Source organism: Ictidomys tridecemlineatus, chromosome 4 (genome assembly GCF_052094955.1).
Source record: "Ictidomys tridecemlineatus isolate mIctTri1 chromosome 4, mIctTri1.hap1, whole genome shotgun sequence".
Classification (NCBI taxonomy): Eukaryota; Metazoa; Chordata; class Mammalia; order Rodentia; family Sciuridae; genus Ictidomys; species Ictidomys tridecemlineatus.
The window spans coordinates 61,300,075-61,315,930 of record NC_135480.1 but is presented as its reverse complement, the minus strand read 5'-3'; the positions used below and the strand labels follow the sequence as shown (position 1 = coordinate 61,315,930).

The 15,856-nt window shown below is 48.3% G+C and overlaps 1 protein-coding gene, 2 non-coding genes and 1 pseudogene across 7 annotated transcripts in view; 2 read left to right on the top strand and 2 right to left on the bottom strand.

Annotated features, from left to right (window-relative positions):
- Nucleotides 1–1,063: 1,063 nt before the first annotated feature.
- LOC110597926 (adenosine receptor A2b-like) lies at nt 1,064–15,745 on the bottom strand (annotated as a pseudogene).
- LOC120890119 (U6 spliceosomal RNA) lies at nt 1,348–1,455 on the bottom strand. Its single transcript, XR_005734370.1, has one exon. It is a non-coding gene; the product is annotated as a U6 spliceosomal RNA (small nuclear RNA).
- Stard10 (StAR related lipid transfer domain containing 10) overlaps nt 4,933–15,856 on the top strand; it is a 36,962-nt gene continuing 26,038 nt past the window's right edge. Inside the window, exons 1-2 of one of the 5 annotated variants that reach the window (XM_078046643.1) lie at nt 14,523–14,709; nt 15,407–15,500. The gene's annotated coding sequence lies outside the window, so the exon portion shown is untranslated. Of the gene's footprint in view, nt 4,954–14,522; nt 14,773–15,240; nt 15,290–15,406; nt 15,501–15,585; nt 15,714–15,856 lie in introns of those variants that run through there. The other 4 variants (XM_078046642.1, XM_078046646.1, XM_040284918.2 and 1 more) reach the window with 4 other exon arrangements.
- On the top strand, nt 13,663–13,735 carry Trnae-cuc (transfer RNA glutamic acid (anticodon CUC)). The gene has a single exon. It is a non-coding gene; the product is annotated as a tRNA-Glu (tRNA).

Sequence of the window (15,856 nt, the reverse complement as noted above, 5' to 3'; positions counted from 1 at the left end):
CCAAGTGTTAGAAAACCAAGGACAGCAAGAGGGAAACTTCCTTCCACAGTACTCAGCCTCCTTCCCAGCAGCAGATAGCCCCTCTGCAGAGATCTGAGTAGGTTCCCCGGAAAAAACTTAACAAGGACAGATGGCTGTGAAATTTTCAAGGCACCAAAAGGAACTGGGAAATGAATGGACCTAGTGAAGAAACTAACTGGATGGGCCTCAAGAGGGGAGGGAAAGAGGTGGAACCTCCATTATAAGATCCAATTCCTTGTTGAAAGGATGGATCCATAGGGTAGAGCAAATCAGGCCCAACTTCTACTTTCCCCTAACCCCAATCTTCCCAACTTTCTAAGGTTTTAGGACATTGATTAGGTGAAAAATTGCTGATTTTGATGATATAATTTGAGTACAATGGGTGAAGAGGTACCTGGCCTAGTGAGGATTGTCTCCCACCCATTCTCTAGCCAGAAGTGGTCAGTGTCTAGTTCTTACTTGGAACACATCAATGAGTTGTTGTTGCCTCCAACCAAAGAAAAGAGCCAAAAAAAAAAAAAAAGATAATTCAGATTTGAACATATTGAGCTTAAGTAACTTGTGGGTCAACCAGAGGGAATTGTCTTCATGAAAGGAGAAAAGCATGAGCTGGGGGTTTGGATGGAAGTGAATGAGGTCATCCAAAGAAAGCCTGCAGAAGAAGAGAGGGCTGTGACAGAGACTAGAGGACACCAATATTTCATAGTGTCCCACCCACGAGGGACAAACCTCACAATTTGATGAAGTCAGTTTTATTGACCCTTTGTAATGAGACAGACAACACACCAAAGGACCCCCGTGAGCATTCCATCAAAGATAAAAGGAAAAGTTACTTTCCTTATTATTATTGTAGGTTTGAGAGAGGGACATAATTAGGTAAAGTTTGTTTTTTATTTTTTTACAGTTTTATTTTCATTTCACCCAAAATAGGCACTCATATAAATTTACTTAGTAAAAATTTTCATACATAGGAGTCCAATAACTTGACTAAGTTTGAACTTGTGATATAAAATTCACTACCTAGTTTTTTTTTGGTTTTTTTTTTTTTTTTTTGGTGTTGGTGATTAAACCCAGGGCCTTGTGTATGCAAGGCAAGCACTCTACCAACTGAGCTCTATCCCCAGCCCGCTACCTAGTTTTTAAAGAGAGAATTTTATAGAGAATGAATCCCATTTCTCCAGTTTCTTCCTCAAGGGTAGTTTCTATAAATGAAAAAAAAACAGTTTGACATGATTTTCTGATGATAATTCTACCTAAGAACTTATGAGAATATTATTTCCCTAGATTAATATAGCAGCTTCTTTTTTTTTCTTTTAATATGGACTGCTTCATATGTCATCCTTGTGCAGGGGCCATTGTCATTCTCGTGCAGGGGCCATGCTATCCTCTCTGTATCATTCCAATTTTTAATATATGTGCTGCTGAAGCAATCACAGTATGGCAGTTTCTTGATTGAAGAATTATACTTGTTATTTTCCTTGTTGCCTTCTTAGAAACAAGTATACATTTTTAGTACAACCAACTTTTATTTTTCCATTGCCCCTAAGTTTAAAAATATTCACATTATAATAGTTCACAGAGTTCTACAGTTAAATAGTTTCAGTCATTTTCTATCATAACCAAGGCAGACTCTTTTTTAAAAATTCTTTCAGAATCCATTTAAGCTGTCAGCATCATATACACAGTAAGAACAGCTGCATAGAACCATAAATCTATTTGTCAACCCTTGGATCTTACTATACATACATATAGCTAGATATGTGGAAACTCCAGGGAAGTGCTCCAAAGAGGCAGCCCTCCCAATTTTGAGGTGGAGCTATCCTTCACAATGAAAATCAGTTATTCCCTGTCCCTTGTTTATTGTGAGTTTGTGACTTCTCCTGGAAGAAGCCACAACCTATGTCACAGGCCCACGTTGAGAGCAGGCTGTGTCCTGTCCTACCCATTCCCACTTTTGACATCATTCTGGCAAAGAACATACCCCTGGAGGTGATTTTGTGAAAAGTATAGCAGAAGTTTCTGTTCAAGGAGGCACAGGCAATGGGATTGACAACTGAATTGGCTATAACAGGAGAATGGCCATGTCCATTACCCACTTGGGTTTATCCTTAGCCCAAAATGCTGAAAAAGAATGACACAGTTGATGGCATGTCCTAGTAGTCAGCACAGAGCAAAACTCCCACAGTCAAGGTCTGTGACATGGCAGTGTTATCTCCTGATGGACAGTGGTCCTCTAGTGGCCCATCAGCTTGGTGTGCTGACTGAAGCTGCATGCAGGCCACCATAAAGACCTTGATGTTGATCAGCAACATTATGAGCACTGAGGGCAGGACACAGCCAAAGAAATTAAAATATTAGGGATGGGGTTGTGGCGCAGCAGTAGAGTGCTCACCTCGCACATGTGAGACCCTGGGTTCGATCCTCAGCACCACATAAGAATAAATAAGTAAAATAAGGTTAAGAAAAAGAAATATATATATATATATATATATATATATATATATATATATATATATATATAAAATTAATGAGGACCATATTCTTAAAGAGCAGCAACTTTCATCTTTAGTTCCATCTTGGGACTTTGCAGTTGGTGGTACTGTCTTTACTGTTCCACCCTAGGAATGAAGTCAATCCAAAGCTAAAGGCAAAGACCCAGAAGACAGCAAAAACCATCTTCCCTCTGCTCAGGACCTAGTGACTAAAATTATACACCCAAGTGGGACACAGATAGGTGCCTGTCAACAGCCACAGCCAGGAGGTTGAAGGGGAAGCTCTGAGCATGAGCAACAAGCAGGTGAGGAAGACAGCTGCCAAAGTCAGTAGAGCTCAGGCTGATGGTGATAGCAAAGAGAATAACTTTGACTAGAGAGGGACCAGGAAGTAGTTGGCAGTCACCTGCAGCCACTCAACATGCCCACTACTGTGCCCTCCAGCACAATGCCCACTATATGCAGCCTGTCCACACTTCCAGCAGCATGACCCAGCACCTCCACCTGGCCTTAGTCAACCACATCTGGACAGTAGGTGATATACTCAAGCAAATCAGAGCCATGTATAAAGGGGTCAGCATCAGTATGAACTGCTAAGTGGATGCAAGGTGCTGTTTCCTTGGAAACAATGAAGTTAATATAGGTAGATTTCTTTAGAATTTTATTTATTTATTTTGGCAGCCCTGGGGATAGAACTCCAGGGTACTCTAACCACTGAACTATATCCCCAGCCCTTTTTAATTTTATTTTGAGACCAATCTCACCAAATTGCCCGGGTTGGCCTTGAACTTTGATCCTCCTGCTTCAGCTTCCCAAGTGTGTGGGATTACAGTTTTGGGCCACCCAGACTGGTTAGAGTACAACACATGTTCAGAAACCCCTTATCTCAATCTCTGCCCCTGGGTGTAAATTCTGTCCATTTAGTGAGTTAGATCCCCCAGGCAAGAGTTTCATTCTTGTTTAAACAATTCAAACAGCTGTTTCCAATAGCCTATAATTTTAGAAAACAAGGCTGCTCAGTTAAGTAAGGAAGAAGTAGTCACTTAAAGCAAAGGGTTTTTAGGACATTTTTATGATTGTGGTATGTATTTAGGAAAAATATTTCTTGTTAATTTTACCACCTTCAGGCAGGTGGCGAACACCTGTAATCCCAGGAGTTCAGGAAGTTGAGACAGGAGGATGGAGTTCAAAGTCAGCTTCAGCAATGGCAAAGCGCTAAGCAATTCAGTGAGACCCTATCTCTAAATAAAATACAAAAATAGGGCTGGGGATGTGGCTCAGTGGCTGAGTGCCCCTGAGTTCAATCCCTGGAATTAAAACAAACAAACAAACAAACAAACAAACAAAAAACCACCTTCTATTTGTCTGTTATTTCAGCCTGATGAATAGCAGGGCAGATTTTTATAGTCCAAACTAATTTTGAGGTTTCCAGGGACAAAAACTGAGGAGGGAGCTGCAAACTGATAAGCACACTGAATGTCAGACCACAAGAAACTAAAACAGGAGCCTCACAAACGCAGGGGGCAGGGTGACTGTTAGTACACAACAGGTCCAGGTCTGGTTTGCTGAGCTGACCAATATGGTAACCCTACTGACGGCTATCCACTTAAGCTTACATTAATTAAAAGTTAATTAAGAGGGCTGGGATTGTATCTCAGTGGTAGAGTGCTTGCCTAAAACGTGTGAGGCACTGGGTTCGATCCTCAGCACCACCTTTATTTATTTATTTTTTTGTTTTTTGTGGTGCTAGAGATTGAACCCAGGACTTTGAGTGTGCAAGGCAAGCACTCTATCAACTAAGCAATATCCCCAGCCCCTCAGCACCATATTTTTAAAAAATACAATAAAGGTATTGTGTCCATCTACGACTAAAAAAAAAAAAAATACATTAATTTCAAAATGAATTCAATTAAGTACAAATTTGAATTCATGCATGGCATTTATCCACATGTCAAGTGTTCAGTAATCACAGATTAATGGCTATAGTATTGAATAACACAGATAAAGAACATTTCCATTATTGCAGTAAGATGATAATTGAGAGTGCAGTCTCCGAGGAGTGATGGGGAGGGGGCCCTGTGGGAGTTGCAAACTAATGGGATGTATTCTAAGACACATCCTTAGCAATGCTTGTGCTATCTATGCGAATCCGCCACTCGAGGTTCAGAGCCTGAGGTTCGTTTGCAGAACCCCAGTAAGGTCCCCAAACTCTAATCTCCCAACAGGCGGCGGGTCCTTCTGCGACTCTGACTCTTGGACTTCTGGGAAACGTAGTCATTACAGCGTCCCAGCCCCAGGAAGGTCCTAGCCGCGAACTACAGCTCCCATGCGGCGGTGCTTTGAGGTTCCGGTGGGATTGACTACGGTCTCGTGCCTGCGGCGGTGGATGCTAGGATCGACACCTGAGGTTCAGTGGAACGACTGAGATGCTGAAAACAGGGTGAGGAGGAGATAGTGATCACTCTGTGTCTCCTGTCGCTCCTAACATCTCCGCCGCTCTGGGGCTGTGTGCGCCCCAACCTACGCGGAGCCGACTGAGTCCCCAGGGAGCCGTGGTGACAGAACGGCCACAACCGCTAGGGGGACTGGAGCGCGCAGGCTCTAATCTGAGGAGGAAGAGCAGCCGGAGGGTTCTGGCTTGGCCGGGAGGCTGGAAGCGCACGCGCAAATGCAGGGCCTCGAGGCGTCTGTAAACACTGAAGGGCGCCTGCGCAGTCGGAGCGTCTAGGGATCGACGCGCGGGGGCGCCAAGAGAAGAGCAATTAAGTAGTAATGTAGCGGTCCAGTCATCTTTCTGCAGCCTTTTATGATTTCCCAAACACAGCCCCTCTCATTGCCTCTCCTAATTAGATCCTCACACTGTCCTTTTACAAATGGGACAAATCAAAGAAAGCCACACAGCAAGAGTCCCAGCATCACAGAGAGTAAAGGACCAGGGAAGGACCAAGATTTCAGGGCTCTAATCCAAGCTTTGCCTTTGATTTGCTGTGTGACTTGGGTATTTTTGTTCCCTTGGGAACCTAAGCTTTCTCATTTATAAGTGGATTAGCTTGTTGGGATAATCAAAGGAGATCCAGGGATGAAAATGAAATTCCTAAGCAGTCCATAAAAGCAAAAGATTATTATAGTAAGGTGATTGCAGACTGAGGGACCCATTTCCTCTTTCTACAACTTGCAAAACTGAGAGTGCAAAAAGGGGTAGGGGCTTGCCTCAGGTCTGAGCAGCCTGTGAGCAAGAGTGAAACCCAACCCTCCTACTTTTGGGCCTGGAGCCCTTCCTTGAATCCAAAGGAGCAGTGTGTCTTTGTTGGATATAGGTATAGAGAAATAAACTGTTTCCCTGAGGGCCTGGGCTTCTGCACAATGGCCTACTGGAGGAGTGTCCTGCTCTGTTGAGGTGACCACCAGAAGCAGGAAACTGAGGAGGATCAAGAGAATCCTGGGGGAAAAGAACAGTGTTGCTGAAGATGTAGAGACCTTGCTTCTTAGAACTTGATAAAGGTGAGAGCAGGAGCCCAGTTGTGACAGATGATGTGTCAGTATTAAGGGGACAGATTAAACAGAAAGGAATGGTAGGACTTGGACTCTGTTTTTGAGCTTAAGAGGCTCAGATGACTCCAGTTGGGCCAGTGGCAGCTGGAGGTGATACACCAGCTGGCCTGGGTGGTGAGGAGAGGAAGTGATGCACATTGAGGTGAGGCTGTGGGAGCCACTAGTACAAATGGAAGAGAGGTGGTACCTTGCCACCTGCAGGATCATGCAGCTGCTCAACAGGGAAGTGAACTTTTCTCTGTCTCTTGTAGCAGTAGAGCTGGGCTGTACCCAGCTGTTTCCCTCTGGAGAGCTCTTAGAGGTTCTAGGGATAGGTTGAGGTAAGAACTGGGAGATCCTGAGGTTTGATTGCTGTTTAAACCTCCTCAGGCAAGTAAGGCAATTTGGCTATTTATAGAAATAGGAAATCCAAGATCCTCCCCTCTTTCAAGTATCTAATTCTCTGGGCCTTCACTTGCTTCTGTTTTTCAGCCAGGGAAACTGAGACTAAAGAAGAAAAAGGACTCTCTTAAGGACACATAGGAGTTGGGGGACAAGTAGACTAGAATAGGGATTTTTTTCATCACATAGTAGTAATAATGACATCAAACATTTATTAGGTATCTAATGTATACTCTAAGAAGGGCTTCCTTGGGGTAGCAAATGGAAACCAGAATTGCAGTCAGACCTGCCTGGTTTTTCACCAGCCCTCCCAGTGATTCTGGGTGAGTCACTGCCCCTCTCTGAGCCTCCAGTTGTTCTGTAAAGTGGAGGTGGTAAGCCTTATCCAGGGCTGTCTTGAGGTTTAACTATAAATTAAGTTAAAACCTGTTTAGTGCACAGAACAGCAATAGGCACATAATAAGCACTTAATAAACACTGGCCACTGTTGTTCCTTGGGAAGACAGGTTGAGGCAGGCTGCAAATGGTTTTTCTTCCAGCAGACATGCAGCATCCCCAGGTCTGCCCATGTCCCTAATTCCTCCATACCATGCCCCTCACACTTCTGGAAGCCACGGGGAGACCCAGGTCCCCATATTCTCCTCTGGCCTCAGAGCCTGGCAAAGAAAGAGATGTCTCCAGTGTTAACATCTCCACATGCATTCCCCACACCTGAGGCCCAGAGTTGAGACAATTCTTTCCTGAAGTTGTATGTTACATGCCTGGACAGACCAGAACTGACCCTGGGATCTCTCCAGCCCCTTTAGGGTAGGGGGTTGTACCTGACTTCTCTTCCCTGCAGGGTAGAAGTCCAAGAAGACTGACAGCAGGTTCTTGACCTGTGTTTCCCCTGAGTGGAGCAGAGATTGGGGGCAAGGAGGAATTTGGGTGGAAAACAGGCCTGCCAGACACCCCACCCCCAGCCCGCCCTGCTTGAAGATGGAAGCCTGACACAGTGGTCATTTCAACTTTGATCCATGATTCACTAATAAAATTCTGGTTGAACCCCTTATTTATAGAGGAGGAAACAAAAGTCTAGCACTGCCAAGAACTCACTGAGAGCCTCAGAGAGGAGGGAGGATTCTGGGTCAGTATATAGCTTTCTGACTTCAGGTGAGGGCTCTGCCCAGCAGATGAATTGGAGTGGGCAGGGCTTTACTTCACCTCTCCTTCCCCTAGTTCTGCTTTGAGCTAGACCTCAATGTGGCCACCCCACCCAGGCACATGAGCTCTAGTTGGGGTTGAGGGAGTTGGGAATGTGGAGACATCAGGGAAGGTGGGGGGGTATAGACAAAAAGAAGGCCAGAGCTGACCTGGGACAAGTGGGAGCAGGGAGCTCTTGGTGTGTGGCTCTTGTGGGATTCTGGGGCCTTATTAATCAGACTGAGGTAGCAGAAGATAAAAATACCGTGGGAGCACACTCCTGGAGGAGGGTAGCAAAGCAGATTCAGGAATGAGTCACAGAGCCCTGGCCCTAAATTTAGAAGGTGCTGAAGGAGGCAGCCTTCCCCTGGGGAAGACTTGGAGATGCCTGCTGACCCAGGTCACCAGGGATTCAGGGCAGGAAGGAGTGGTTGGCAGGAGTTCCCTGAACTGTAGCACTCCATCCTATAGCTGAGCCTGCTAGAGGCCTGTTCCAGGGGTAGGTCAAACCCAGAATGAACCTTAACACAGGACAGAGCCTTCAGTTTCATTCTTAGAGTCCCAGGGAACCCACCCACTCAAACCCTTCACACAGTCCTGAGAACCAGCCTCGTCAGTGAGGACATCTCAGAACCGTGCTGCCCACTGGGTGGGCATGGCCAGGCTCCCTGTGCTGCTCGCGCTGCCATTCTGGTAGCCATTTATCAGACACCAAGGAGAGGAGTGTGGATGTAAGAAGCTAATGCCATTGAGTGAAGGTCTCTCAAAGGGGACCCAGCCAGACCTTTTGCAAGCTCCTCTGAGAATTGAGGATGAGGGAGAGGGAAAACATGTCATCGTATCCACTTTTGCCTTATTCTCAACCCTCCAGGCTCCAGATTAACACAGGTCAGGAGAGGGAGAGGAATCAAGGAGGACATGCTTTGGGGACAGATGCCAGACCTGGGGGTAAGGAAGCTCAGGAGATAAGATAGACAGTTGCTCTGGCATTCATTGAGCACTCAAAGAGCCTCCTCTTCCATCCTCCCTTGCCCATCCTCCAGTCCCTAAAACCGGACCCCTGCACTGAGAAAAGTGCTCTGTCCTCATTCTAATGATGGGAATCCTTGTAGTCCACCCATCTTAGAAGTCAGAGAGCTGGCTGGGCACAGTGGCACCTTATAATCCTAGTGACTCAAGAGGCTGAGGCAGGAGGATTCCCAAGTTTGAGGCCAGGCTTAGCAACTTAGTGAGACACTGTCTCAAAATAAAAAAGATTGGAGGCTGGTCATGGTGGTGCACCTGTAATCCCAGTGGCTAGGGAGGCCAATACAGGAGGATTGCAAGTTCAAAGCCAGCCTCAGCAATGACGAGGCACTAAGCAACTCAGTGAGAACCTGTCTCTAAATAAAATACAAAATAGGACTGGGGATGTGGCTCAGTGGTCAAGTGCCCCTGAGTTGTATCCCTGGTACCCCTGCAAAAAAAAAAAAAAAAGATTGGGGATGTAGCTCACTGGTGAAGTGCCCCTGGGTTTAAAAAAAAAAAAAAGTGGGACAGCTGAGACACAGAGAGGTTGAGTAATGTTCTAGATCACACACTGAGTAAGGTGTTTTAACCAGACAGTCTGGCTCCCTGGCCCAAGTCATTTTCCTAGACTGCTGAGCTAGGTACTTTACCCCATCTGTCAGGCCTCTTCTTCCATCCTTCTAGGCCCATCCTCCAGTCCCTGCAACCAGAACCCTGGGAGCAGATCTTTAGGGCTATGCAGGATCCTGCTGCCCAGGTTACCCACAGGCTTCAGGAAAGGACAAGTTTAACTGGCCCGCAACACCGCCATGCAAGACTTCACAATTGATGGCATACTCCTTAACTCTGTGGGGGAGGCCTCTTGAGCCCCACCATTCTGACAGGAGTACATCCTAGAGAGGTGCAGTAGGAAGGACTGTAGCAGAACCATAGGGATTCCCTACCAGGGAAGGCCCCAGGCTTGTGCTAGGACTCCTGCTAACAATATCTGTTTGGACCTGCTGTCTGCAAGAACTGAGTTTGATCTCTGGGTCAATGCTGCCTTCTAGAAGCCCTAGAATTTCCTTTCAGAGGTGCCTGATCCATCTGCTGACCTTGAGCCTTCCCCTGGATTTGTGCTCAGGCTAAGAGGGTGGAGGTATCTTGAGTGTTTTCAGGAAGGACAGGTTGTTCAGTCCTTCTGCAGGGTGGATAGAAACTCCAGTCCTGAGACTACAGCCCCTCTCTGACAGCCCACATGACTTCCTTCTTTTGGTTCCTTTTTAATCTAAAACCTGGGCCCTTAGTACTCTGACTCAGACAGTTTCATCTCCTGGAACTAGAGGGGCTTCCAGGAAGAAGTCAGAATCACATTTTGGGTAATAAGCGAGGTCAGGAGTCCACACCTAAGACCCCCCAGGCTATTATCTTTCCAGAAGAAAGCAGCTCCTCTGGGACACACTGCTGGCCTGAGTGCTGCTGGTGAGTCTGGGAAACTCAGATACACCAGGGGACATAGCCTGGCCCAGGTATAGCTTGATTTCCCATAGCTAGGGGAAAACACACTGGGACACCTAGGATAGCTTCTGTTTCTTGCTGGGCTTTTTTTTTTCCTCAGCTGTCAAATGGGGCTAATGGTCCCTGCCTAACATTTCACTTAAGGTGTGAAGGTGAGACAAAATGAGCCTGAAAGACATACCTTGGTCTAGTGCCATGTCACAGAAAGAAAGTGCAGAGGTGTGTGTGTGTACAACTTATACACCACTATGACTTGGGTGCAATGTGCATATTCCCCTGACACAGCAGGCATCTGAGGTCTGTTTGGGAACTGACATGTGACTGCATAATGCTTCAAGGTTCTGTGACGTGGGTGTGGCAGTGCCTCAAATGTAAGGTTGCCAGATTTAGCAAATTTTGGAGATGTAGTAAAGTTAATCATTGCTTATCTGAAATTTAAATTTTTAAATTTCACTAGGTGTCCCATACTGTGTGTGTGTGTACCTGGCACATGCTATGCAAGCACTCTACCTCTGAGCTACCTTCCCAGCACATTCTGTTTTTTTTTTTTTTTTTTTTAAACTGGCAACTTCACTCTGATATTGTGTGTGACTATGTATGTGCATGTACCTGTGCTGGACTGGCCATGTTTGAGAATGAGATGGTGTGTATTTGTGTGTAATTCTGATAAGACATTGGGGTGATGTATGTGACTGTGACAGTATCACCAGAAGGAGTAAGGATGTGGGTAACTCTGGGTGATGAATGCAGTGGCTGTAGCTCCCAGAGGTTGTAACAGCGTCCTCAGGGCAGTGTTGGCTGTTTGCTCAGTGAGGCCCATGAGGGCCAGGAGACCGCCTTGAGTAAACATTTAGATCCGGGTTTGTACAGTAGCTCCTATTGCCACTGTAAAGAACACGTCCCTCTCTAGGCTAAGCCAGCCTTGGTGGCCTCAGAGTGCTTTGTCCTGGACCTTTCTTGAGGGCCTGTGGAACTGAGGCTCTGCTGTTTCCTAGTGACATCACACAAGTCACTATCTAATCTTCTAGAATAGTGCCCCTAGGATATTGCTTTGTTGCCCTAGACAACTTGGGAATTTGCTCCACCCAAACTAACAGGTAGCATACCCCTGAGGAGGAGGTGGGGCAGAAGGCACCAGTGGTGGGCCTTCTTACCTCCCAGAGGGGAAATTGAAGTAGTCATCTGTCTGGCTAAATGGTGAGTAGAAATGTGTACCTAGGAGCAAGTCAAGTCTTGCAGGACCCCTATTGTACAGGACATGGTCAGGGTGGGAGGCACTGGTGGTGAGGATGGAAACTAAATCTTGAGGATTAGAGAAGGTGGTGACAATGCCAAGGACCCCACAGGCAAATGGAAAGAGTAGTATGTAAGTCAGGAGTCCTAGGATTTTTATTTCTGCTTGACTCTGCTAGCTGGGCCTTCTGTTTCTTTTTTTTGGGAGGCTGAAGCCAGATGACATTAGTCTGAGGGGTTTAGATCTAGTGTGGGGAGTTGGCCAAGGGGTGACTCTAGGCAGATGCCCTTACCCCTATTCCAATAGTTGTCAGGGCCTATGAGCAAAGTCTGGTGTAAATCTCTAAACAACTCACTGACCCCCCAGTCCTGGGGTCATAGTCTAGGGTCTGGACCCAGAGGGGTTCTGCTTTGTGTATGATTTGGGCCCTCCTGGAGCCTCAGCTGCTCTCTCTAGGAGGGGCATAATAAGACTCAGTCTTGCTCAGTGCCCAGGGTAATAATTCCTCTCACTCCCATGAGGAGGCTTCTCAGTTTGCTAAGCACCTTCTTGTACACACTTTCACCTTCTACACCCACCCGGCTCCGCTTAGTGCTGTTCTTTCTGGGGCCCAGAGCAGTCAGACATGACTCTCTGGCTCTGCCCTGGGCTCACAGAGGCACCTCCATCCACCTCCTGTGGGACTTGGGTCTGGGGCAGGGGGCTGAATGGGCAGAGAGCAGGGGTCATGCTCTGCCAGCCCTTTTCACTGCTTAATCTTTCATGAGAATCATACCTAACATGTCAAGGTGTTACTTTAGTGCTTTTTGTTGGAGCCATACATTTTTGGACCAGTGCATTCCTCCATGCCCTACCCTATCCCCAAGTTATATTTTTGAGTGACACTGGCATATATATAGCTCTTCATTTCAGTAATTCTCAGAAGGTATTATTATTCCAGATGAGGAAACAGGCTTGGAGAGAATGTGTCACCTGCTTCTGGTTATACAGCTAGAAAAGGTTTTGAATCTAGGTCTACTGACAGACTGTGGGAAGCAGGGATGGCCTAGGCCTGGGACTCCTTTCCAGATTCTGTCCCTAGGCTCCTTCCCATTCCTTACTCTTCCACTTTTGAATAACAGGCCCTTAGCTATGCTGCTCAGTGGTGTTGTGAGACTCGGTATGTTCTGTCATGTTCAAGGAGATGTAAAGAGCCTCAGAATCCGGGACACTTAAATTCCTAGGGCATGCCTTTGCAAGGGCAAATTAATGAGTAGAATGGAGTGATGCCCTTCTGCCCACCTGCTGGCCAGCCAATCTCATCTGAAATCAAGACCCAGGGATAAGCCCAGGGCATAGCCACCTGAGCCCAAGGGTGCCAGCTCACCCACCTTTACTGACCCAAGACCCAAAAGACCCAAAAGATTTATTCTTGTCTTAATCTGTGTTTAGATGTGAGGGATGTTTTGGTTCTTGCCATCTTGCCATCTGTATCTTCCTGGGTTTCTGTCTCTTCCTCAGATTGGCAGCCTTCTGGTGTGGGAAGTTCCTTTTGTCAGTTTGCCCTCACTGCCTCCTCCTGCTGTCACTCCAGTCTTATCTTACTGTCTGTTGAGATGTGCTGGGTGGGGGGACGCTAAAAATGCAGAAGCCTCCAGACCAGTGCTGCCATCTCTTCCTCATGGCTGATCCTACAGGTTATAGTCCAATTCCACAAACCAGACTTGGGTCTGCTGGGGTCCCCTGTGGCTCTCCTACCAGCCTGGAAGCAAAAGTGTCTTCCTCAAGGCCTGGGGAAGACAGTAACATGGCTAGAATTGGGCCAAGGGCAGGGGAGGTAGATTAGAAGTCAGAACCTGGTCCTCCCCAGCTGAGAGCTAGCTGCTTTAACACCTCATCATTCCAGACTTTTTCTTTTTTCTTTTTTTTTGTAGTTGTGGATAGACAACATGCCTTTATTTTAGTTGTTTATTTTTATGCAGTGCTAAGGATTGAAACTAGTGCCTCACAAGAGCTCTGCCATTGAGCTAAAGCCCCAGCCCCACACTCTTTCTTTTTTTCTTTCTTTTTTTTCCAGTACTGGGGTTTGAACCCATGGGATCTATACCACTGAGCTGTATCATCAGCCCTTTTTATTTTTTATTTTGAGGGAGGGTCTCACTAAGTTTCTGAGTTGCTGGCCTTGAACTTTTGATCTTCCTGCCTTGGCCTCTACTCAGGGGGCCTCTCAGGAGGTTGAAGCAGGAGGATTGAAAGTTCAGGGCCAGTCTCAACAATTTAGCAAGACCCTGTCTCAAAAATAAAAAGGAGTGGGCTGGGGATATAGCTCAGTTGGTAGAGTGCTTGCCTCTCATGCACAAGGCCCTGGGTTCAATTCCCAGCACCCCCCCCACACACACACAAATAAATAAATAAATATAAATAAATAAATAAACAAAATAAAAAGGAGTGACTCCTGGGTTCAATCCCCAGTGTGTGTGTGGGGGGGAGGAGTGTGAATCTGGAGGTTGGAGGTGATTGATAGAGATCTAGAGTCATCACATGGGCCTCTTAGGGACCTGCAGCTCATTGTACACGCTTCAATTTGCTGAATGTCTTGCTGTTGTCTTGCTGTCATGGCTCCCTGTTCACCCCCACTCATTTTTAAAATTGGGCCTGATTTACAAACATCTCAGAGCCCTGAGCACTTCAGGAAGAGACACCTCTATTTGTGAACACATCATGCTGACTCCTTATATTTACTCTTAGTGCCTGTTAGCAAAGCTGTTCTATCCCAGGGCTCTGGATGGTGAAGCCAGGATATGCCTTCTGATTCCCTCCTTGTATAGGAGGAACCAAGGCCCAGAGATAAGCGAGTAGAGCAAGGAGCCCTGGGTAGGAGGAGGCTGAGCTGACTTGTGTCAGATAGCTATGGACTCACTTTGATACTGTGCCAGTGGTAAGCATTTGTTGGACCTTGTTAGGTGCCCATCCAACAGAGCTCAGCAGAGGCCCTTCCTGCTCCTGTTTAGTCCAGGGCCAGTCATGGGACAGGTTGCCACACTCATACTGACCTGACCTCAGAGAAGTTAGCCTTAGTTCACACAGAGTAGCTGCATACAGAGATGGCACTAGGACCCAGGGAGCAAGGGGGCAGCCTCCAGGCTGGAAGGGGTGACTGGAATGCTGGTGGACATATCTCCCCAGAGGCCATGAAGCTCTGATCAGTTCAGCCTGGGAAGGGACCAGGAAGCCTCAGAGGTCTGGGGCCTGATGCTATTTATTGAGAATCTAGTCTAATACAAGGGAGATGTGTGCTGAGAAACGGTGACTTTGAACAACAGCCTGAGGAAGGGGCTGGAGGAGTCCTGGTAAAAGTCCCAGGTGGGAGTGAGACTGGAGAGGAGATTTTGCCCAAGTCTGCCTAGCCTGTGAACCTTGAGCCAAGTGAGAGCAACTTCCGGCGGGGTTGGCACACTCCAAAGGGAATTGGGTTGGGTGTGTATAGGCTTGGTGTGACTCTTGGTTGTTGGGGTTGCAAGTTTTGGGAATCCCTGAGTTGCTGTGGGGCTGTCATCCCTGCGAGTTAATCTCTGCATCGTTTGTGTGTGTGCCCATCTTTGGATCTCGGGTGTTCTAGGGACGGAGTGCCTGTATGTAAATAGGTTGTTGCAGAGGTGCGTACCTGTGAGGGTGGGAGGGGGGCAGCAAGAGGGGGTTCATAATTAACTTCCAGAATCCCTCTCTTAACACCTCGCCTTCCTTCCTCTGAGAGCCCACTCTATCTTGGCCACTCCTCACCCAGCCCCCAAGCCCTGCTTGAGGACTGCACCCCCGCCCCCGCGCGCGCCGGGTCCTCTCCCGGGGCGTGTGAGGGCGGGCACTAGGACCCTGCGGGGCGGGGCGGGGCGGGGCTCGGAGCTCCGTCTGCTTTACCTCCGCAGCCTGGAAAATACCGAGCGAGGCAAGCCGAGCCCGGGAGCCCTCAGCCTAGCCCGGAGGGAGGAGCGCGGGAGGGGGCGCGCGGGGCGGGGGGTGCGGGGCGGGGCCGGGCGGCGGGACCCACTGCTCCTCCCCCCAGGGCCCCCGCGCGGCCCCCGGTCGCCCGGGCAGCGGCGGCAGCGGAGGCACTCGCACCCCGGCCCCGGCGGGCCCCGGCGGAGCAGCGGACACAGGTGAGTGGCCCTGCCGGCCGGCGCCCCACCCCGCCCCCGCGCTCATCCGCGCGCATCCCGCGCCCGCGCTGCTGCCGAGTTAGTTGAGCCGGTCCGGTCACCACTGCGCGGGGCCCCCCGCCAGACCGTCCGTCACCTCGGATCCCCGCGTCCCGACAGGCTTCCGCGGGCCACCCGCACCCGATACGCAGCCCCCGCGCCGGACCCAGAGAGGTCTGGAGTCGCTCATGGCGGGTAGCCCCCATGACTGTCCTGTGCCCGTCCGCCCTGCCCTAGGGGCCAGCCCCTGTCTAATCACACCAGTTCAGGACCCCAGCAGCTCCACCCGCGCCCCCAGCACTCTGACTCCGGTCCCC